The sequence below is a fragment of the Typopeltis vanoorti genome, chromosome 21 (assembly GCF_054136105.1).
Source record: "Typopeltis vanoorti isolate ZY-2024b chromosome 21, IOZ_Tvanoo_1.0, whole genome shotgun sequence".
NCBI classification, from domain to species: Eukaryota; Metazoa; Arthropoda; class Arachnida; order Uropygi; family Thelyphonidae; genus Typopeltis; species Typopeltis vanoorti.
In genome coordinates, this window is record NC_143569.1 from 25624696 (window position 1) to 25650396 (window position 25701).

Genomic DNA, 25701 nt, shown 5'->3' on the forward strand with positions numbered 1-25701 from the left:
TCTGAAGGAGGATTTCAAAAAACATGCTGTTGATAATGCTGTTCTCAAACTGTCTAAGATGCACTGATAATGTATTCTCCATTTGGCCACATGGCTCAAACACCAGCTTCTTTCTTCCTCCATCTCAACAGCCAATCCCTAGAATTCAGTTCACTATAGAAAAAAAGAGATGCTTTGTTCCTGCATACCATTTGTTGGCTGTTTGTCTCAGATGACCAATATGTAGATACATCACAGTATAACAATAGCCTGTCTTTTTAGACACCGTCTGAATGGCACTCTTTCTATTGCAATAACCTACCCACATGAGTAGATACATCATGAACTCCCCCCACAAACACACACCTTCCAAGAATATGGTATCATAAAAAACCTTGTTAATGAGCCACCAGACTCTGTTCCAACCAGGCTTTTCTCACTAGATAAAATGTTTTTTATTCACCATACCTTCCTAACCAATGATTACAATGCCAAAATGACACAACTGTTCCTTTTGTCAACTTCACATCCCTCTCATAAGATAGAGATTAATGCTATTAGTATTCTCTTTATCCGAGGCAATTCAGAAAAATAGCCAGAATTTTAACAAGCTTGTATCGTGCCATATTATAGAAAAAATGGAAGATCTGCCAACATCTGTCTTAAAGACCAGAAGAAATATATCCACTGCAACTATGGTCAATCATGTTTAGCTGACCATATCTTGCACATAATCAAATGAACAAAAACTATTATGATATTATACTGTGCAGAAAATACAAACTTGAAATAATGTCATTGGAATAAGCTGCAGATTTAAAAAAAAATCTTAATAAATATTATGTGAAACCTCTCAAAATTTGGGAAAAGTTATTGTTAGACTTCCCATCTAACAGACAGAGAGTGCCCCTCTTAGAATTATGGGCTTCTAGTCTAACATCTACTTATTTTCTGTGTGTTATACAGTTTTAATATGTATCTCAGATGATGTTTGTGACAGAGATGAAATACTGAAACCATTAAACATATGTTTAGTTATTTCACTGCACTGTTTTCATTCCTGAAGATGAGTTCTTGGAAGCAAGGGTATATTCAATGAGTAATATTCATTCTGACTTTTTTTGTGTGTGCACATCCCAGGATTAGGCTAATAGATGAAAATAAAATACTACAATGAGGGAAGGAAAAATCAAAGAACAGACCAACATTAAAGGAAAAAACTAAGCCTGCACTAATTTAGTTTCTAATAATGTTATATTATGGATCACAGCATTAATTACATTACAGTTACTGCCTTTAGAAACTAAATTAGTGCAGGCTTAGTTTTTTCCTTTAATGTTGGTCTGTTCTTTGATTTTTCCTTCCCTCATTGTAGTATTTTATTTTCATCTATTAGCCTAATCCTGGGGTGTGCACACACAAAAAAAGTCAGAATGAATATAACTCATTGAATATACCCTTGCTTCCAAGAACTCGTCTTCAGGAATGAAAACAGTGCAGTGAAATAACTAAACATATGTTTAATGGTTTCAGTATTTCATCTCTGTCACAAACATCATCTGAGATACATATTAAAACTGTATAACACACAGACAATAAGTAGATGTTAGATTAGAAGCCCATAATTCTAAGAGGGGCACTCTCTGTCTGTTAGATGGGAAGTCTAACAATAACTTTTCCCAAATTTTGAGAGGTTTCACATAATATTTATTAAGATTTTTTTTTAAATCAAAGAACAGACCAACATTAAAGGAAAAAACTAAGCCTGCACTAATTTAGTTTCTAAAGGCAGTAACTGTAATGTAATTAATGCTGTGATCCATAATATAACATTATTATGGATGCTTTGTTCCTGCATACCATTTGTTGGCTGTTTGTCTCAGATGACCAATATGTAGATACATCACATGAGGAAATATAGGATCTGTGAAAAAGTAGAATCCTGAAAAAAAGAGCAATTTTAAAGTTTTACAGGAGAAGGATGTATAATTTCATCTCCTTCACAGTGGTGTGTTGCCCTATTTTTTACTATAGCCATGACACTTAAAGTCAATGAAATACATAAATGAAAGCATCAATTCAATGTGCTATATTTCTTTCTTTTAAGGTTACATGGTGATCAGCATTCATATTTATAGATTTAGGGACACAAAAACACGCGTGTTGAACAGATTATTTTATTAATTACTAATAAAATAAAACTTGACGTTTCGATCCCTGTATCGAGGTCATCATCGGAAGGATACAAGTGTATAAGGAACCAAGCTATATGCTCTAGCCCTGTATACCGGTAAACTAAATCTACGTAATTAATTAATCCTTTTCCCTAGCTTGACCTCTAGTGATTAAAAAAAATTAATTAATTAATTAAAAAAAATAAAAATAAAAAATAAATAAATAAAAATAAATAAAATAAAAAATTATTAAATAAAAAAATAAATACAACTACAATAAACTGCTAAAGTCCTCATGTATTAATATTCTTCTGGATTGATTTGTACAGTTCTGATTACAAATCCAGAAGAATATTAATACATGAGGACTTTAGCAGTTTATTGTAGTTGTATTTATTTTTTATTTTATTTATTTTTTTTTAAAATTTTTTATTTATTTTTTATCACTAGAGGTCAGGCTAGGGAAAAGGATTAATTAACAACGTTGATTTAGTTTACAGGTATACAGGGCTAGAGCATATAGCTTGGTTCCTTATACACTTGTATCCTTCCGATGATGACCTCGATACAGGGGTCGAAACGTCAAGTTTTATTTTATTAGTAATTAATAAAATAATCTGTTCAACACGTGTGTTTTTGTGTCCCTAAATCTATAAATATCAATGTGCTATAACTTTCGAATAAGGTGAGCAAAAAATGAAATCCTTCACAAGTTGCACATATCTATATAAAATAGTTTTGAATTTATCATATAGTAAAATTCCTGATATGTACCCTCAAGAAGTAAAATTCTGCTCTACAATGTAAAGCAGAATTTTACATAGCTGGGGACCAGTTTCTTTGCAGTTAATGTTTTGCAGCCATTATGGATTTGCCATAAAGTAAATGGTAATAAAGTTGCACAAGATTATGAAAGCATGCTGGGAAGACAACTTGATAAGAAAAGCCAATATGCATCAAGAGAGCACATGGTCAATCAGGTCAAGAAAAATCCTAGTGTTTTGATATTTGCAAGCAGAAGAAAGAATGTTTATGGGAAGATGTTAGTAAATGAAAATGGTAGATAAGTAACTGCTTAACTGCTGATTCCACAACCTATAAAATGGTTGCTGGATTACCTATAATATATCCCAAGAATGGAAAAAGGCTAAAATATCAGTTTTTAAAAAAGGAAATAGAAGTTTATGTGAAAATTACAGAGGTATTAGCTTATTAAATACAGCTTAGAAATTATACAGTAAAATTTTAAATAAAAGACTTGTCACTATTGCTGATAGTCTGCTATTAGAAGAATAGGTTGGATTTAGGAAGGGTAGAAGTTGCATTTATGATGTATTCACATTAAAACTATTCGCAGAAAAAAAGATGAGAATTTAATTTACAGACTCATCTCATATTCACAGATGAAGAAAAAGCCTTTGAGTTAACAGAAAAAAAATTATGGAATATAACAGAAGACCAAGGCTATCCTAAACAGTTATTAAAGGCAATTCAGAGACTATATAACAATACAACTACAATCATATATATCAATGAATAGCAGAAGAAACAGAAACTAATCAGAGTCTGACAAGGATGCAGCCTTTCTCCTACCTTATTATATATCATACTTATTAATATACAGTATGGCACAAAAAGAAAAGTACTGAATAACTACGATATATGTTATGGAGTAAATGGGTGTCAAAGTGTTTTAAGCAAACAAATGGATAAATACAAAAAAAAATTGTGTTTTATTATGCATCTAGTAGACATTTTTGAAGTTTGGAAATAAGACATCTTGGAACTGAAATTTTAAAACTATTTTTTGAAATCAACAAAAGAAACATGAATTGTAAACATAGGACAAGTTGCAGTTGAAAATTTAATAACACTATTAAAATTAAGAAAACAAAAAGTATGGGCATCTGCTTTTGCAACCAGAACTTTGGTACCTGTTTTTGAATTTTAATTTCAATTCCTCATTTGTTGTTACTTCTATCTACAATGTAGAGCAGAATTTTACATAGCTGGGTACCAGTTTCTTTGCAGTTAATGTTTTGCAGCCATTATGGATTTGCCATAAAGTAAATGGCAATAAAGTTGCACAAGATTATGAAAGCATGCTGGGAAGACAACTTGATAAGAAAAGACAGTTCTTCTTGTAATTGTAAAGTTTCTTCTGTGTTTGTACTTGAAAATGGGTCCAAAACCCAATCGGGTATTTTCATTTCAAGAATATCTTTAAATCGCTGGTTGTAATCAAAATGGAGAGCCTCCAAGTACTGACAATAGTTGAGCATGTCTTCATTACATTTTCCGACTATTAACAGATTTGGAAACTTGCTGAATTCTCCTCATCCTAAGTTTCGTTTTTACAGAACAAGTTTTGACACAAATGCAGAAATAACAGCTTTTGCCTTTATTAAATTCAGCTCATCTTCTTGGAGCTGTAGATTTGTTTCATTAAATTTGTTAAACAAGTCATTCAAATAAGCCATGTCACTTTTGAAATTAATCAAGTTGGCTTATAAAGAATCATCTGTTTTCTAAAAACTGTAGCACTGAGTCACAGAGTTTATAAAATTGATTCAAACAGGCACCATTTGATAACCAACGAACTTCTGTATGGAGCAGCAAGCGACTGAATTCATCGTTTTCAATACAAAGTTGTCCAAACAGTATGTCATTCAATGAATGACTTAATTTTGTTGACTGCTGTAATGACCTGTGTAGGCTATCACTCAGGTATTTGGCAACTAAATGCTGATGATGATTCACACAGTGAATACATTTGGCACTGCCTCTTTGAAATAGAGCCACAATAGCACCCTACCATCACTGGAACATCATCAGTAGCAACTGACAAGATATTATTCAGAGGGATTTCTTTTTCTTTAAAAAACTCTTCCAATGCATTAAATATCGATTTTCCTTTAGTGTCAGTTAACAAAATAATAATTCTTGGCAAATTTTTTCTTCTTTTATTTATCATGGGAGCTTCCATAGTTCAGTCGGTATAGACGAAGCCCTAAAGGTGAGTTAGTTGGTCTCATATGGAGGTAGAAGGTTTTTTCACCCAGAAACTCAGGTTTTTCGTCCCTCAGAACAGGCAAACTGGCTCTGTGAACACACACTTCTACAGACATAAGACACTCCTGGAATAAGGTGTAACCAACCTATTCCGTAGGGATTTCGGTTTCGAATGCCTACACGGTAAAGTGTGGGTCTACGCGAGAGCATAAATCAGGATGTATCATACATATGCTAAAAGTAAGGCTTCATTTCCTGATAAAGTAGACTCATCAAGTTGTAGAAAGAGCGAGCTGGGGTGTTTTTAAATTCATATAAGTCTTCAACATCCTGGGCCATTTCATCAATTCTTCGTTGCACTGTATTATTGCTCAAAGGAATTTTCTTGATAATATCAGAGATTGGTTTGTGCAGTACGGTGCGTATGACCTCACAACCAGCTGGTAAAATTAGTTCTTCACCAACATTATGCGGTTTTCCCGATTTAGCAATCAGTAAGGAAATGTTGTAAGAGGTGCACAACCAATCATCTAGTGTGGATGCTGCTGAAAACATACCTGCCAATGTTGGTTGTTTCAAAAAAATTTTTTATTTAAGTGCTTCAAAATACAATAAATCCCACCGTTTTTTGTTTTTTTTTAAATCAGCATGAACATTTGTCAAATGTTCTTCTAGTCTTGACAGCTCCATAGATTCATTGAAAAAACGTTTTGGCAGATCAGACACATTAGTAATGTTTTGTTTGTAGGTGACTGAATAAAGCTATATTTCAAATATTCAATATTATATTGTCTAGATTTCTTCTTTGGTTCAGCCATGATATTATCTGTAAAAAAAAAAAAGTTGGTAGAATGCAATTTCTCACGTACCTAAACCAAATTATTTTCACAAGAAAAGGTATAAAAATACTAACGTGAAATATGCTGTTTTATTGGAACAACAATAATCTGCTTTGTGTGTGTAATCCATGTAAGTAAGGTACGTACATGCAAATTTTTTATGCACTACCTCAAATTGCTAACTATTTGTCCCACAATTCAGAAACAATTGAAAACTGATTTCATACATCTCATGTATTTATAGTATTATACAGTGAACAAGTCATAACATGCACACATTCTGCCGATGCATACTGGACTCGTAAAATCCCAATCACTTGAAAGTGCATGCCCACCAACATTTTGCTTGTTAAGACCATTGTGGGACTTCAACACTTATCGGCTGTAACTTGCATTTTGTATTTTTCCTTGGAAAATAAAGCAACCATTATGACCTTTACTTATATTATACAACAGTTATATCATCAAAATGTTTGAAGATAAATTTTTTCAGCACCTAACGTTTGTCTTTTATGCTTTCACTGCCCCTTCCTTCAATTCAACGTCCCCTTTTGCTCATGAGGCCAGTACCATTCTCCCCCCAAGGGGACGTTACTGCACACTTTGGGGAACCACTGATATAGATGATCTCATAAGGAAGTGGAAATCTGTAGAAAACCCAGAAATAAACATCAATCAACACACAATAGTAAACACAATACTTTTTGTCAATGTTCAAGTAATTATACAAAAATCAGAAGATGACCTACAGAGCCGTTTACCATCTACAGCAATTAACTAGTGAATACAATTTATGAACCTCATTAAAAAAAAAAAAACTATGGCATTCTGGGGTAAATATCCCATACAAACCAAAATGGTAATTGGAACAGGTATATCATCCTGTTCTAGGATGTGACATAAAATTTGATTCAGATAATGATATAGACAATAAGTTACACTGGCAGTTGTTACACAAGGTTGGACTATATGGACTGTATTCTTATTGGCTTAAACCACAATGTAAAATGAAATTCTTAAAGAAGGGCTCCCACTTTTGTCAGTGAACCTGGGTAAACAGTGAAAAGTCAGCTATGGAAACAAATCACAGAACACTTCCCAACTCAACATCAACAGAGTTCAAGATTGGTGCTATCGATGTAAGAAGCCTCAATAGAAAACAAATGGAACTAGCAGAAGAATTGGATAAGAACCAGATTGACAATGGGTATTACCGAAACAAAGACAAAAACAGGTGAGATCTGTCTAAGCAACAAATACAAAATGTTATATTCAGGACATAACAATCAGGGAAAAGGAGTAGCTATAATATTAAACACTAAATATGAGAATAATCTTCTTGAAATGACATGCAATATCAAGTAGAATGATGTGGGCAAATATCAGAATAGGGAACTGGACAATCAGACATATTTGTACTTATTGTCCCACAGAAGGCTCTGTCAAGGAAGAAATGGAGGAATTTTTTTGAGACATTAGAGGAGCTAGTCCAATGAAAAAGGAAGAGTTTGTCCTAGTTGGAGATCTAAACAGCAGAGTAGGAAATGATTACCAGACATTACTATTACACAAGCACCTCCATGGAGTCTGAAGACTCATCGCAGGAGACCCAATCTATCATGCCTCTCCTTGAACCCATTAACAGAAAAAGCACTCACAACTGACTCTGGCAACCCATTCACCACTCTCCAAACAAAAAATCTAGTTCTCACACCCCTACTGACCAGACCTTTATTCAACTTTCAGGGATGATCCTTCTGGTCCCTCTAGCCAAGTGCTAAAACATTTTCCCTGCAACTATCCTATAAAATCCTTTAAGTAACTTAAATGTTTCCATCATATCCCTGTAAAATTTCATGGTTGTCATCTGCACCATTGCAATATTCTATTAATTTATTCTTGTATCTTAATTTAAACTGTGCCTTTGTTAATCTTATACATGCTAGCAGCTTATGTCTTAACCAACTCTACACTGATTTACTCTTAATTTTACTTTAATCTGCTTAACATATATCTCACTGTTAATCCTACTAAATCTTATTTCCAGTTCCCACTGCTAGTAAACAGACTAAGTTATCAGCCTATCTACGATATACAGGTTACCAATTCTCGTACTAATTAATCAGAAATTTTTTTTTAACAACTGCATCATTCTAATTGAACTAATGTAGTTTGAGCATTAAGGTAAGAAATACAGGCAAGATCTCAGCTAATACACATATTTTCCTATAGCAAATCTTAATCAATAAAGCATGCAGGTTTACTAGTTTTTTTTAGAGATAGTGCATTGGCAATAGATCAGGCAAGGTAGTTAAACAAAACACTTATTTAAACTTAGAAAGAATGTACAATATGCATCCAAGAGGAAATGATATATCTCTCTCTCAGCCTATCAAAATACAATAGGGGTAACATACAATGACTATATTACATACAACTTACTAAACCCCCTTCAAAAAGGTTAACTAAACTAAACTAAATTAGGCATGTAGCTATTCTCTAAGTTACTCCTTAGCTAAATTTCTTCCAATATGTACAAATTGTAAAATCTGTACATATTGGAACCCTTTGTAACCAAAACTCATTACATATAATAATTCCAGTTTCACCTTTACAAAGCATTAACAAAACTTGTGCCTACTTACAATAGCCCTTTATATACATATTTCGGTCAACTGCAAAATACCTCAGTCTGTCTTCACTGTTACGATCATTGCTTGGACAACGTAGCAGTTCTCGCTCTGGGAATTGCCAGACAAGGTCGCCGTGATTCCTGCATCGATAACTGGAAAGGAACTGCCGAAGTCTCCGTTATGACCATAGGTAGTAGCACTCTCCTAGCACGTCTGTACATTTAAACAGGAGCTCCATCAAATAATGGCTTTGCTTACACACACACCTGGAACCCCGTTCTCTGGGAAAGGACAAAACTTGGAATCTAACAATTGAGAACCGTGCTGGTTCATCTCAGTCCTCTTTTATATTGTCTCTAATCTCTTGTTACTACGATGCAGTTTCCAGGATTACCCATCAGCATGATGATGTCACTTCGACTCCCTCGGAAGACTTTGCGAACTTTTGTTTTTGCTTAGTCATCGTTCTAATTTGGGTTAATCCCCTCTTTTCCATTTTACACACAATTCAATAGGAATTAAATTATGCATTTTTCACAGCAAAATTATTTCCACAGGCAACTCACCATCTCAGTCACTCACCTCTGAATCCTCTCCACCACTTCCTCATCCCCCCCCCCCCCAAAAACAAGGGGATCAGACTTGAGCACAGTAATCCAGATGTGGGAGTATCAAAGCCTTATAAAGAGGAATTATAACTTCCTTATCTCTGCTTGTTGATGTGTTCTTCAATACTCAAGTAATCTTATGGGCAATCTCTAAGAGCACAAGCTGACTGAATGACTTGCCAGTAACTTTTGATATGCTTTCTTCTTTTCCTTCACTGCCTATTTAAGTTCCTTCATCCACCATGGAATTCTGATTTTTCTATCCTTGCAGACAACCTCGCGACATGCCTCTTTGGCTGAATTAATCAGTTTTCTTCAGGATTTGTCACTGAATCTCTCTAAGGTTTAGTTCTTGTTTTCAAGCATTCATTTTTTTTTTCAATGATGTTTGAGTATTTCAGTGAACAGTTCTCTTCTGAAAGCTGCTCCACCTTGATTTGTTTTAAAACTTACTTACCACTTTTCTTTTCAATATGAAATTCAGTTTTATCCTACTCAAGACTAAATAGTAATCACTTCCTATTTCAAATCCTCTGTATACTGGTGTCCTCAAACATTGGGAAAGCATTGCTATCAATTACAACATATGCAACGAGTCTTTTCTTATTTCTTGCATCTTCTCTGAATGCGAATTTGTGAACAGTTTTATGCTGGAACATAATGTTAGTGATAATTAATCCATGTCCTGAACAGAAATTTAGCAAGCATTTATATTATTATTAGCTTTGTGCTTTTCTCCAAATTTCCCCAAAACATTTGTTCTAAATAAATGAGGCTGCATATGACAATGGTTAAGTGAATGAGAGGGTGGCTGCTGGACAGATATCAAAAAGTGGTATATAGAATTCTAGTCTCTGTTGAGTACGTATTTTAAAAATGCCTTTATAATGTATAATAGTGAAATAGCATGATGTAAATACTTTAGTTATGTCATTCTTGTGTCTACATAGTTTATTTCAGAAATTTTAAACATGAATTTTAAATCATTTGTTCTGGCTAAAATTATTAATTTTTTCACTTTATATCTGCATTCTAACAGCACCATATTTTTGATCTTTGCATCAGAAAAGCACCATTTCATCATGAAATCATCTAGTACTCCCTTAATGAATGAATGTATTAAATGTTTTGGTTATGAAAAAATTTGAGACAAGGAAAAAATATTAATTCTATAAAATCTAATAAACTAAAGTAAAAAAAAAAAACACGTCAATTTAAGAATACAATCTGTAAGAAAAAAGAGGTTAGGGAACTTTTGATATCTGAGATCGTATTAAAATAATTTGATCATATGTTTACCTATCAGAAGAAGTTTGTTAATTTTGTAAACAAAAACAAACATTGCAGTTTGAAATTCAAACTGCAGTGATTCAAATGATTAGGCAATCAGAAATTCAGTCTTCCACATCTTAAATAATTCTACACATTGTTATTGGGTATGTCTGTAAAGCAAAATGAATTGTGTTTATAGATAAATTCACAAATACATGTAATAATATTTAATTATAAATACAGTGAATCCATTATCCTATTATTATTATTTGATAACCTCCATGGAGGTTATACTGATGAAGTGTTCGTTAAATAATTCCACTATATTATTTGCAATAGTTAATCTGCTACCATAATTATCCAACCAGTATCAACTTGCCATAATTATTTTTCCTTTTGCTTGCCACATAGCAGAAAAATTTCCTTGAATTAGCTTCGACCTGACTAGCCAATCTCCCCCTCATTCTACTTATTCTTAACCATGCATGTTACTTTTCTGGCTTGCACTTTATATTCTTCATACATATATTCACTGCGAACTGCTTGCTTGATTTCACCATTCATCCATCTCACTTCTGCTCTATTTATTCGCTTATTCTATTTATTTATTTGTTTGGTATGCAGTTATGCATTGCTTGTGTTAGATAATGCGTTATCATTTTCCATTCACTGTCAACATCTTTATTACACAATTCATCAACCCCATGTATTGATACTAGTTGACTACGGAGCTTCTGATATATGCTATAGTTCCACATATTTCTTTATAACTTTTTCTTGTTTGACTACTTTCTAAACCAATACCTCATGATCACTTTCACCAACAGAGTTCCCGACAGTTATCCTATCCTTAAATAACAAAACTCACAATTAACTAACCCTTGAATGGGTTAGTATATTAGCTGACTTTAGGTATTGCACCATGTAACTTATGATCAGTTAAGCAAATCCACAATTACCTAACGAGCAAAATGAGTTCTCAAAATGGGTTCAAGATTAGTGATAATTTTCACATTATCACTAATCTAATGTGAAAATTTAACACTAATAATGAATTATTACTGCTCTGCTGAAAAATTAAAACAAATATAAATTGCTTGGGATTGAAGCTGGACAAGGCAAAGAGAGGCAGCTGTCTCATGGTGCTATATTAAAGGTGGCATCCCACGACTGCTGACTTTTTTAGGAAGATTCTTTCTAAAATCTTTATAATTATCCATCTATGACTTTTACTTTAGTTATTTCATACTTGTGTCTACATAGTTTATTTCAGAAATTTTAAACATGAATTTTAAATCATTTGTTCTGGCTAAAATTATTAATTCTTTAACTTTATATCTGCATTCTAACAGCACATATTTTTGATCTTTGCATCAGAAAAGCACCATTTCATCATGAAATCATCTAGTACATTTTTAATGAATGAATGTATTCCATGTTTTGGTTTTGAAAAAATTCGGGACAAGGAAAAAATATTAATTCTATAAAATCTAATGCGATTTTATTATAAACAAAATAATCACTAATGTAGTTGAGAAGATGTGCAGGAAGCTATCATATTTCATTGATCAGAAATTTCATTGCCTTAGTAGACAGTGTGATTAAAGGCCATGAAATTTCTGAACAATGAAATATGATAGCTTCCTGTACATCTTCTGAACTACATTAATGATTATTTTGTTTGAACTATATAAGGTAGTCTGCATGTTACAGAATTCTACAGGTTCCTGCTAGCAGAGATTAAGAATTTCTCTTTTGCACATCTAGTCTTAAAATACATTTTCCCCCCAAATAAATGATTCAGATACTGTACTTTTGTACTTGAGAAATCACTGCATTCCGAAACACTGATTGGTTCTGTGTCTATTAAGGTGCAGCATATGCCTTGTTTACCTTGAAGTAGCTTTAATAACAGTTTAATTGTACAGCATGGTAGGTCATAATACTTCTCATAATTTTTTTTTTAGGTTGTTATCTTATTATTTATTTTACATATAAACAGTATGAAAAGCAAGCCACTTAGATGAAGTCAATGTGAAATGAAATCTGTACTGGTAGCTCACATTAGAAAGTGTTAGCAACTTTTCAATACAAGCAAAGGAAATCCATGCTACCAATACCCAAGATTACAGCAAAACTATATGTCAGGTGTAGCACATCAATGAGCATTGCCACCAGCAGTGGTGTGATCAAGCACTATTCAACTGAGGATGAAGAAATTAACTTCAAAATAATTAAACAACAACCAAGATAACCAATGCCAAAGATTACAGTAAAACCACATGACAGGTGTAGCACATCATGAGCATTGCCAACGAAGTGGTGTGATCAAGCCCTATTCAACTGAGGATGGAGAAATTACCTTAAAAATAATTAAACAATAACCAAGATTATTAACCAAGATAACTAATACCCATGATTACAGAAAAACCACATGACCAGTGTAGCACATCATGAGCATTCCCACCAGAAGTGGTGTGATCAAACACTATTCGACTGAGGATGAAGAAATTAACTTCAAAATAATTTTAAAAAAAAAATTTTAATTTTTTTTTACAAAAAAATTAAAAAGGATTTTGTATTTTGTTATACTACATCTAACAAAATACAAAATCCTTTTTAATTTTTAAATCCTTCATCTTATTTATATCTATATTATAACAATGTATTTCTGAAAACTGCACACAATCTTTCACTTTAATTGACAATATCACATGATCTATAATATAATTATGTATTGTTTACATTTAAGCTGAGGAGCATCTATCAACACTTTTTTCTTAGTCTGGAGCATTTGTACCATATGTTGGCAGTTTTATTTAGCATTTTACATATATTCAATTCTGGTAATTCCTAGAAAAGCATTATGTTTGATACACAAATCAAATTGTGTAATAGTAGTAGTAGCAGATAGAATTAATATTAGTGTAGTACTTTCAAGCCCCTCATGGAGTCCAGAACCTCATCACAGCCAAAGCACCTATCATCATGAAGCCAGTACGTGTGTTAATTGTATAGGTTCTCTAGCGCTGGGCAGGTTATTGTTCTACAGAAGATGGGGGGGGGAGTTCCAAATGGGGGGGACTTCGTATGAAACCAGCTACTATACCAAAAGACATTGTAAAGGTTCTTCATATCCCATGCGGGATTCAAATAGATTTTCAACCAAGAGCAAATGGCATATCAGCTTAAACCTAAAAATGTTCATTCCTGATACCAACTCTAAAAACAGCCTTATATCAATCAGTTGAAAACCAAATTTCTAGAAATTTGGACTTGAATGCATGCAACAAATCGACAAAACCTACTGGTATGTAGCCTTGGTTGCTTCACTAGTATAATAATAATAATAAAGTTGAATGCTAGATGGAAAAAATATTAATACATGCTTTCAACTATTTATACTTAATCCTCTTCGACTTTCACAAGCTCTGAAAAATAATGCAAAAGAAAAACTTCTGGGTAATTTAAATCATAATGCAAGGGGAAGACATTCGCAAGATAAAACTTGACAGGAGTATAATACCCATTTTAACCATTCGCACTGTTCGTGCTCCCACAAAAAACTTAAATCCACACACACATATATATGTGCAGGAGCAAACTTGGCTTATTTGTCTGTTTGCTTACTTGGGAAATGGAGTAAAACCAGGTTTAAAATAGCTTGGTATCTTTAATATATATATATATATATATATATATCGTAGTTACATTAGAGGCATATTCACCATCGTGAACACAACTGGGCCAAAAGTCAAGCTAAATATAAAACCAACGTAACTACATCTCAATATTTAAATAATGATTTTTTTTTCTTCTTTCGGTTAGCAGATTAGTTAACCCTATGCCATCCCAAGTTTAATTCTAGTCTATCAGTTATTTACTCATTAACACGTATGAAAATAAATAACCTGAACAGCAACTAGTGAAAATTTATCCAAGTATTCATGAATTTCAGAGATAAACCTAGAATCACGCATGTTTAAGAAACAGTGCCTAAGATGGCGCTTTTTAGTGAAATTTGATTACATAAGTAAAAAACATGACGGAAATTGCATATCAGCATTTATTTAGATTTAAGGATTCGGCATTTAGTCAGAATATGCCTCTAATGCAGCCACAATATTATACACGCGGATTCTAGGTTTTTGTGTGAGCACGAACAGTGCGAATGGGTACAATATGTAAAATTACTATTACTATTATTATTACGGGCAACTCCAGGGAGTCATTGGACTCATCGAGGGAGGCCCCAAATCATATTCATCACAACTATTTGACATTCATACAGTATCTATCATACCTCGCCTTAAACTCATTCACTGTCACAGCATCCACCACAGACTCAGGGAGCGCATTCCACTCATTCACTACTCTAAAAGTAAAGAACCCAGCTCTAACACCTTTACTAACCACACTTTTGCCCAGTTTCCATGGATGTCCCCTAGTCCTCCCACAACCAGCCCTGTACTCAAAAATATCTTCTGAATTAATTTTATAGAAACCCTTCAGTAATTTGAATGTCTCAATCATATCTCCCCTCCTCCGCCTATCAACCAATTTTTGCAACCCACAAATCCTCAACCTGTTCTCATACGGTTCATTCCACAGACCTGCTATCATCTTGGTCACTCGCCTCTGGATCCTCTCGACCTCCTCCCCATCAAGAAGAAACCTAGGTGACCAAATCTGAGCACAGTAGTCTAGATGGGGTCTTATCAAGGCTCGATACAGAGGAACAATAACCTGCTTGTCTCTGCTTGTCATCGTATTCTTCAGCAACCAAGTGATTTGATGAGCTGTTTTGGTCACTTTTGCAATGTGTCCCCTAAATTTCAATTCCTTATCTACCAACACTCCTAAATCTCGTGCCTCATCAATTTCCTGGAGCACGGTTCCACCAATGCAGTAAACTGCCACCAATCTTTTCACCCCAAAATGCATAACCTTACATTTTGCCACATTAAACTGACATCCATTCTCCTTAGCCCAGACCTCCAATCTATCCAAATCATCCTGCAAAATTTTGACGTCATCTGCATTCACTATTGCCCTACCCAACTTCGCATCATCCGCAAACAAATGAACTGTTCCTCTCAGATCATTTCCTATATCATTTATGAACAAATTAAACAGCAGTGGTCCAATAACAGATCCTTGTGGCACACCACTAGTCACAGGCCGTCTTGTGGACTCTACTCCCGAGTAAACCACTCTCTGATATCTCTCCGTTAACCACCCTCCTATCCATCTCACCAACCCTATGTCCATTCCCATATGCTGCAATTTACTGATTAGAATTCCATGTGGAATCCTGTCAAAGGCCTTGGCAAGGTCCAGTAGAATCACCGTAAACCCATTACCCTTATCCAGTTCAGCCGTCACTGTGTTATAATACGTGAGCAAGTTACTGAGGCATGACCTACCCTTCACAAAACCATGCTGTCCCCGATACAGTATCCCATTTTCTTCTATCCAATCTTGTATTTTCCTCTTGACTATTTTCTCTAAGACCTTGACAATGATTCCTGATATGCTAATCGGTCGGTAATTTACTACAGCAGTCTTGGAACCACCTTTATGCAGTGGAACTATTTTCCCCTCTTTCCACCCGCTCGGGACTAACCCAGACCCGAGACTCAAATTAAACAAAATGGTCAAGGGTACTGACAATTCTTTAGCTGCTTCTCGTACAACACGAGCTGGTATACCATCCAATCCCACAGATGTATTGACATTGAGGTTATGCAATAGACTACTCACCTCCACTTCATTAACCACAATTCCCGTATAATCTACTGGTTTATTCGTTTCTGCAATGTCACCACCTGGATGATATACTTTTGCAAAGTGCTCACTCAGTAACTCAACTATCTCAACTGATTCAGTTACCTCCCTACCATCGGCATTCTTTAAAATCAATCTGCCATGTACATTTTTCCTTTTACTTGCTACATATCTAAAAAACTGTTTAGGATTCTCTTTAGCCTGCATGGCCAATGTTCTTTCGTAATCCTTTTTTGCTTTTCTTACCACACTCGTCACCCTTCTGGCCTGTGCTTTATACCGTTCATGTGCCTGCCGGTCACCCTTCTCCTTAAATTCCCTCCATAGTTGTTTCTTTTTTTGCAACTCAAGCTTAATGGTGTTATTCATCCATTTAACCCCTACTTGATTTATTATTCGGACTCTAGGTATACAGTCAGCCATTGCTTCATGCAAGCACTTCTTAACTACCTCCCATGCACTATCAACTTCTAGTCCTTGCAGTTGTACATGCCATGGCACTGAACCAATCAAATTAGGTATTATACTCCTCAAACCAATCAAAATGGGTATTATACTCCTCTCAAGTTTTACCAATATAAAGTAATAAATCCATCAAAACCCCACTCCAGAAGACAATTGAAAGGACAACGAGACACTGAACCCTTTGACAGGAAAAAACCAGGAAACAGGAAAAAAGAGTTCGATTCTAATCTTGACGAACGGAATCTACGGTGGGGTGAAAAGTTCTGATTAACACCTAGAATAAAAATGATATTAAAACAATTGATATAACCACAAGAAATAACATATCTTAAAATCCTTTAACCTCCATGTTTCATGAAATTGTAATATTTTTTCCCCTTTTAGGATATATAAGAAGACATTTCACAGGTTTTGAAGAAAATCGAAGACAGAGAGCAGCGGGTAGTCATAAAGTCTTTCGTGCTGTAAGCAAAGTCCGCAACTGAGATTAACCAAACTTTGAGTGAGACTTTAATCCAACAGTTGCCAGGTGGGTAACCAAGTCTAAACCTTGGCATCCTGAGAAAACAGATGTCTCCAGGTCAGGAAGACCTTCCACAGCAATCATACCTAAAAACATTGATGCAATGCATGCCATGATCCTTGATGATAGACGAATACCAGCCAGAAATATTGCAAAGACTCTGGGGATATCCAGGGTAAGAGTTGCATACTTGATGACAGATGAATACCAGCCAAAAATGCGGCAAAGACTCCAGGGATATCCAGGGTAAGAGTTGGTATCATTATCCACCAACATCTGGATATGCAGAAGCTATCAGCGAAGTGGGTCCCCAAATGTTGAATGTCAACCAAAAAGGGGAACATGTGCTCTTATCTCAAGGAATTTTGGGTCATTTTGAGAAATCAGGTGCCAATATTTAGGCTCATATTCATTTTAGGATCAAACAACAGTCAGTGGAGTGGAGATACAGAAGATCTTCATAGCCAAAAAAGTTCCAAACCCAGAAGTCAGCAGGTGCCATTGTCTTTTGGGATATGGATGGTGTAATCCTTACCAAGTACCTCAAAAAAGGTGAAACTGTTACACACTTTATTCAATAGCTCTGAAGGAATTGGAGGAGGAGATACTGAAGGAAAAACGGCACAGGAAAATGAGCAGAGGCATGTTGCTTTTGCAGACCAATGAACCTGCTCACACCGCTCATGAAATCCAACAGGCAATATGCAATTGGGGCTATCATTGTCTGTCTCACCCACCCTATTTGCCAGACCTGTTCCATCTGACTATTTCCTGTTCCCAAATTTAAAGAAACATTTGAGAGAAGAAAATTTACCAAATATGAAATCATATCTGCAGCTGAGGACTGGTTTGTGCAACAAGGGAAAGACTTTTTTCTCAGAGTACTAAAAATTATGCAGCAGCCTTGTAAGAAGTGTATAACACTTTGCAGGGAACATCTAGAATAATATGTAAGTTACATAGTTCTAACTAAATTTCTTCATGGTGATTATCTTAACTTTTTAGCATACCTGTCGTATCTATTATCATATTGAACCTTGAAATCATTTACACTCCTTGCATTCACAATGCACTCCATCAGTACGTTCTGTTCACCAACAACCTCTCCATATAAAAAGTTACTACTGGTACTCTTCCTCACTACATTCTTATACAGCTTCCATATATGTCCTCTCATTCTTACCACTCTTTTTCTATTTCCTTCTGTATTATATTATATATAATGATGATGAACAGCGTTTTTTTCCTAACCACTGCAAGGTGATGGCCTCTCCCATTGAGGGAGGTTTGGGTCTACTCCTCCCACAGTGGCCCAGTCATTATGAAGATTTTCCATCTTCAGACATTATGAAGATGGAAAACAATCACAAATATCCATGCGTACACGGGATTCGAACCCATCGCCTCTTGGCTGGATAGCAGATACGGTAACCACTCGGCCAACCAGGCCGGAGTATTATATATATTATACAATATATACAGGGTGTTCGGGATAAATTTGACATATTTATAATTAATTATATTTTTCCGTAAGTTACATGTATTAACACACACTTCTCTTCATTTAAAAGTTTGGACCCTTCTTCATTCATATACAAGATGTCAGAAAGGATGGATAGCTGGAACCCACCTGAATCATGGAAGAGAATAACTTGTATCATGATGATTCGTGCCCGCCATCAAAATAAGGATATTACGACTGCTGCCCAATGCTCCCTGAATACAGTAAAAACAATCAGGCATGAACTAGAGACTTGCAATGGTGACTACGAGGATTAGCAAGAAGAAAGATCCCTAGCAGACGATCTGATTGCGTTCGTACAGCAGAATTCCTCGCAAATCTGCAGGAACAGGTGTTGAAGAACCCTGGCATTGGAATTCGGGCTTTGTTCGTGGAGTTGCTAACTGTAGTCAAGCCCTGGATAACAAGGGTAGCCAATGGTAGGCCGTATGTATGGCAGCAGGATTCGGCCCCTTGCCACACCTCTGGGAAAAGTCAAAAATGGTTGTCTGAAAATTTCTACGACTTCACCAGTCCAAATGTTTGGCCTCCAAACTCCCCAGACCTTAACCCCATGGATTATTTTGTATGGGGCGCAGTTGAAAAAGACACCAATCGCACTTCCAGTAATACAAAAGCCCAGTTAATGGATAAAATTAAAACAGTTTTTGCGGCCCTTCCCAGGGAGACTGTAGCATCAGCTTGTTCGAGGTTCCGAAGCAGAATTGAAGCTGTGATCGATGCTAATGGTGGTTATTTTGAGTAAATCTTGTTGATAGTATTGTAATTAACTCTGCCTGTAATGTTTTTTTGTCAATTCATTAAATTTAATAGATACAAAGAAGATTTTCTTTTTCCTTACGAAACTGTCAAATTTATCCCGAACACCCTGTATATATATATATATATATATAGATATTTATATATATAAATCCTCACCTTCTCATGATGAACTCTATTGGGTATGCACCGGGATACTGAACGAATTTGGGATTTACCCAGCCAAATTATATTCTTGTTGGCTTAAACCAAAACTCCAATGATGGTACAACATGTTGGAATTTCATACTTGCTGGGATGTCGCCCAGTTAACGAAGGCTTCCATTGTTTTCGTTAGTGAACCAGGGCGAACAGCGAAAAGTAGATCAACGGGGGAAAAAACCCAACTCAACATCAGCAAAGATCAAAATTGGCACCACCAACATAAGAAGCTTCAATGGAAAAGAAATGGAAGCAGTAGAAGAATTGTATAAGTACCATATTGACATAATGGGTGTTACTGAAACGAAGAGAGAAACAGGTGAGGTCTGTCTAAGCAACAAATGCAAAATGTTATATTCAGGAAATAATGAGGGATAAAAAGGAGTAGCTATAATATTAAACACTAAAGATGAGGATAATCATCTTCAATGGCAGAAATATTAGATAGAGTGTTGTGGGCTAATATCGGAATGGGGATGTGGAGAATGGGGCATATTTGAGCTTATGTTTTCACAGATAGTTCTGCTAAGGAAGAAATGGAGGAATTTTTTGACGCATTAGGGAAGGCAGCTAGCCCGATGAAAGAGAAAAAATTGGTCCTTGTTGTAGATCTAAACAGCAGAGTAGGAAATTATTAACAGACATATAGAAAGATTTGGGGAATTGGATGTGGATAGTTATTACTGACACCATGTTCGAACATAAAAATGTCACAAATTCGCAGGGAAAAAAGGTGCAATAAATAAAATTGAAAAAAAAAAGAAAGAGTGAAAGCGAAAAGCATAAAATTACAAGAGACTAGAAGTGAAGAGATAGCATTGCATGATGATGTTTACTTAATGAAAAATGAGGAAAGCTTGTTTTCCAGGAGCGAAGATAAAGAATGTCGGTGACGCTGTAAGTACGCAAAACAATGGAGAGAACGAGTTGATTGTATTGGGTAACACAAATTATAAGGTGAGAAAATGTAAAAATAAGAGTAAGAGAGTGAAGATTATGATTCTGCTCTGGGAATGATAGGACAGAACTAAGAATGACCATGATTGTCAATGAGTCAATGAGAAGATTGCACAGGAGAAATGGTGTGCAGTTCATTGATTTATTGAGTGAATTTAATGGACGAAAGGATTTATTCATGCTCAACGGACTACATTTAAATGATTTTGGTGTAAGATGTTTGGAGAAAGTGTTGTTTATTGAGAGTGTGGTAATGCAAAACCAGTGAAACTAGAGATATTAGGAAGGATGAAAGCAAGCATATGTCTTGCCGCTCCTCTGATAAATCAAGATAGGTATAATAATGATTAACCAATGCCGATCGGGATTTCACAGGTCTCCAATTTAAATGGGTTGGAAATGACATTGCACAAGGGTACTATGCATACAAAAGGATGTTGAGATGCTGGTACACGAATGCAAGAAGTATCAGGAATAAGGGGGTGAAGAGTTTTGGGCATTCGTAAGCGCGATTTCGTTACATATTATAGGCATCGCTGAGACTTGGTTGAGTGAAAATGATATAGTTATAGGGATAGAATGTAAAGGATATTGTATTTTCAGGGAGGATTGAAGGAACAGGAGGTGTGATGCTGCAGATAACAGCTGCAGAATTACAACCAAACAACATTAGAATTTAAAGAGGATATTAGGTCTGAGGGAGATGGTTTATTTGAGGCTGTCTAGTGTGAGATTGGAGCAAAATACGTTGTTGGGTGCTAAATAGACCACGGGGTCCATTGGAAGATGCAGATGCCATCTTTTGGCAGATTAGCACAATATGTAAGCCGAACAATTATTATAGGAGACTTTAATTTTGGAGACATAGACTGGAGGAAGGAATGGGGAGGTATAGCAAGATTGAAGTGGGATTTATACAGTTGCTGAGGGATAATTTACATGAAACAACGTGCTATAGAGGGGGCAAGGGGTTTGAGGGTGTTGCATCTGATAATAGCAGCAGTTGCCTCCAATTGGGGGAGTGAGCATGTGGTCTTGTTCAAGAAGTGGTTTATATTCAACTATAAGGCTAGTGATTATGAGAGACTCAGGCGTTATTTCGTAACAGCCATGGTTTTCGAAGCTACAAGAAAAGAATGTCACTAGTGCAGGGCAAGTGGAAAGATTGCTTAAAAGTAGCATTATCAGACTGCACACCCAGGGGTCAGAAGAGTAAACCAAGTTGAAATTAAGGTGGCATGGACAGGGGATGAGGCTGATAGGAACTAGAGGGTTGTGTATGGTGGAGTAGGGATATAAACCAAGAGCTGCAAAGCAAGAAAACATTGTGGAGGAAATATAAAGAATAAGTGATCAGTGTACACATCAGCACTACAAAGTGCAAGCAACGGTTACTAGTGGTAAGGAAGGCCAAATCAGATATGAGAGAAAATTAGCCAAACAGGCCAATATAAACCCAAAAGAAGTTTTTCTTTATGTAGCGAATAAGAGGGCAAATGACTATTGTAGAATTACTTTAAACAGTGCTCATGGTAGAATGGTGACTGAACCAAAAGAAATAGTTCAGTTGCTGAGTGATCATTTTGCAAAGGTGTATCATCCAGGTGGTGATTTTACAGTTGCTGATGTTACAAAGATGCACATCAACATTTAAGTAGATGAACAGGGCGGTTTCAGCATATTAAAAAATATGAATGTGAACAAAGCACTGGCACTGGATGGCATATCAGCCCGTGTACTATGTGAATGCGCAAGAGAATTGGCATTGCCTTGACTAAGTTGTTCAATGTAAGTTTCAGCTCTGGCAGAGTTCCAAGGGAGTGGAAAGAGTTGAAGATAGAACCTTCGCATAAAGGTGTCTCGAAAACAGATGTAGCAAACTACAGACGAATTAATATATCGAAAGTGGTTGTTAAAGTATTGGAAAAGTTGGTGAAAGGTAAAATACAACAGTGGGTGGGTAGGAATGTGACATTCTATAGTGGGCAACATGGCTTTCTAAAGGATAGCTCCTACTTCCGTAATTTATTCATATTTTATAAGATGATAGCATATTTGGGTGAAGGAAATGTTTACACCACCATACTGGTGGACTTTTTGGAGGCATTTAACATAATACCACATGGAAAGCTATTACATAAGTTGTAGCAAATGGAAATGGATATGAGGCTGGTGGTATGGATAGTGAGGTGGCTGGTAGACGGTTATCAGAGGGTGGTGTATGGTGGAATGGAATTAAGGTGAATGAGCATGACAAGTGGAGTGCTCAAGTACTCCATACTAGGAACTACCCTTTAATTTCTATATCAATAATATAAGGAAGGATTTAAGAGAGGATATTCAGTTGTTTGCTGATAATGGAAAACTGAGGAGAGCAATGGTTGATAAAGGTGATGTAGATATCCTGCAGGATGATTTAAATAAATTGGCATTGTGGGAAAGGATAATAATTGTCAATTTAATGTTGGAAAATGTAAGGTTATGCATTCCAGGTTGAAAGGTTGCACATGGTGTATCATATTCGTGGTAGTGGTTTGCAGGAAATTGATGAGGATAGGGACTTGGGGATAATGATGGACAAAGAGTTGCAAAATTTGTTAAAATAATTCAACGAATTACATGAATGGTGAAAAACACTCTAACAAGTAAAGATGAGAAAGATATTATCCCTTTTTATAAGACTATGTTTCGGCGACATCTTGACTTTATTGCGCAAAGATTTAGTCTGCAAGGTTTTTTCTGACCAGGAGGTGGTCGATAGGATCCAGAGACGAGTGGCCAATGTGGTGAAAGGTATGCAGAATATTCTCTATGAGGATAGGTTGAGGGTTTGTGAGTTACAAAGTTTTGTTGCTAGAAGAAAAGAGGGGACATGACAGAAACTTTTAAGATATTAAAGGGTTTTTAAAATTGATGCAAGAAAAAATGTTCAATATATCACAAATAGTGAGATCTAGGGCCATCTGTAGAAGTTGTGTAAGGGTGTGGTTAGTCGGGGTGTGCGGACCAGATTTTTTCAATGAGTGAAATAGATTGCCAGAATTGTGACTTCCCTGAAGGTGAATGGATTCGAGGACCGGTATGATAGAATTTGTTAGGATGATGGTTGATTTGGATCTTCTGCGATGAGTCTCCGTATTACATGGAGAAGCCGTAAAATAATAATAATAATAATAATAATAATAATAATGAAATAATAATAACAAAAAGAAAAGTCTCATTGACTATATTATTCTTGACAATGATGTTTTCTCACTAGTTCAGGACACCAGAGTATACAGATTTGAAATAGGACGTGCCCATCATTTGGTCTCCGTTGCTCAGTCAGTTTCAACGATGCCCTTTGGTTGGAAAGTCCTGGGTTCGTATCTCGCCTAGAACGCGGAGAACCTTTATTAGGGCTTTTCAACAGATGGTGAGTTAGCCGGTCTCGTACATAGGTAGAGGGGGTTCTTTCTCCCGGAAGCTGATGTTTTTCGTCACTTAGAAGATGCAAACTGGTCATTAGTACAAACGCAATTAATAAACTTAATACACTGGCCTCATAGACCTCTAGTTTCCTCGGCAGTAAATTTAATTAATAAATATTGCAATTTAATGTTGAGCATGATAAAATTGCACTTGCTATTGAAAAGAAGGATGCATAAGAATATTTACAAACGAATCAACGTTGATAAGCTATCAGATGTGAATTGTAGACTTAAATACACAAACATTATTCGAGAAAAACTGAAAGAGTTTGAAAACAAGAACCAAACCTTGGAGATTCAGTGGCAAACCATAAAGAAAACTTTGATTATTGGAAGTTTTTTCAGTTGGTTAGATTATAAATTATATATTTAGTTTAATCCTTTATCCAAGTGTAAGCAAACAAAGTTTGCACCTGAAATATCTTCAGGACTGGGGAAACTCATGGCAAAGGTGGACTGACTTCACATCATTTGCCTTAGTATCAGGGGTGTAGTCCTAATAGAAATAGTGCCAGGGACCTTGGAAACAAAAATCCATAGTATAAAGTGCGGTATTTATTATTATTATTATTATTATTATTATTATTATTATTATTATTATTATTATTATTATTATTATATTAATTTTAATTATATTATATTATATTAATTATTATATTATTATATATTTCAATTAATATTATATTATATAATATTATATATTAGATAATTCTGATTTTTAGTGCAACCTGTGGCATGGTAATTAAATAATAAAGTAACACGTAAAAACCATAGTGAAATCTTTAATTAGTAAAAAGACAGATATTTCGTACTAAAAATAATAGTACATCTTCAGTGTCTGTAACAGTAATAGGAATGGAATACAGGCAAAAGTTCGGTGGATCACCTATTAAAATACAATTGTTACTGCGTGCTTGGAAATAATAGAAATAACAAATTTAATCTATTAAGATAAATGGTTTTTTACATAAGATAAAAGTCTCCCAGATCTTTGAGAGAGACATACAGTCATTTGTATTTAAGTTCGGTCGGTGTAAGATAGTTTCACAAATTTCTTTGAATAAGCGTTCATATTTGAATCTGCATCTAAGGAGGAGAACTGCTTTATCTCACTGCACGCTATGAGTAGAGTCAATACTGTGCTGTGCCAGACCATATGTGAGCGGAATAAGAAGATGGAGACAGCGTAGAGACAGGCGAACGTTTCGAGGCAGTTCAGTGGTAGTTTTTAATAAGTTGTTGGTACGATTTTGAAGTTCTCAAGTTGGATCTCTCTCTCTCAAGTATTGAGTAGGTATCACTTTGTAGTAATTCAAGCATCTTATTTTGATAATCTTCAGAGTTGAGGATAACTGTTGCATTGCCTTTGTCTGAGGGAAGAATAATGATATCTCTGTTATTTTTTAAACTCTTAATTGCTTTGCGTTCTGTCAAAGTAATGTTATCTGCGGGTGATTTTGCATTATTGAGAATAAAGACGAATTCAATATGCAGAAGTTT

The 25701-nt window shown here is 35.3% G+C and overlaps 1 protein-coding gene across 8 annotated transcripts in view; it reads right to left on the reverse strand.

Moving 5' to 3' along the window:
- LOC150094682 (NADH dehydrogenase [ubiquinone] 1 alpha subcomplex assembly factor 8-like) overlaps nt 1-14508 on the reverse strand; it is a 49396-nt gene extending 34888 nt beyond the window's left edge. Inside the window, exons 1-2 of one of the 8 annotated variants that reach the window (XM_090411037.1) lie at nt 14429-14508; nt 6501-6651 (exon numbers count right to left, since the gene is read on the reverse strand). The gene's annotated coding sequence lies outside the window, so the exon portion shown is untranslated. Of the gene's footprint in view, nt 1-6500; nt 6652-13262; nt 13298-13451; nt 14011-14043; nt 14060-14228 lie in introns of those variants that run through there. The other 7 variants (XM_090411034.1, XM_090411039.1, XM_090411038.1 and 4 more) reach the window with 7 other exon arrangements.
- Nucleotides 14509-25701: the final 11193 nt, after the last annotated feature.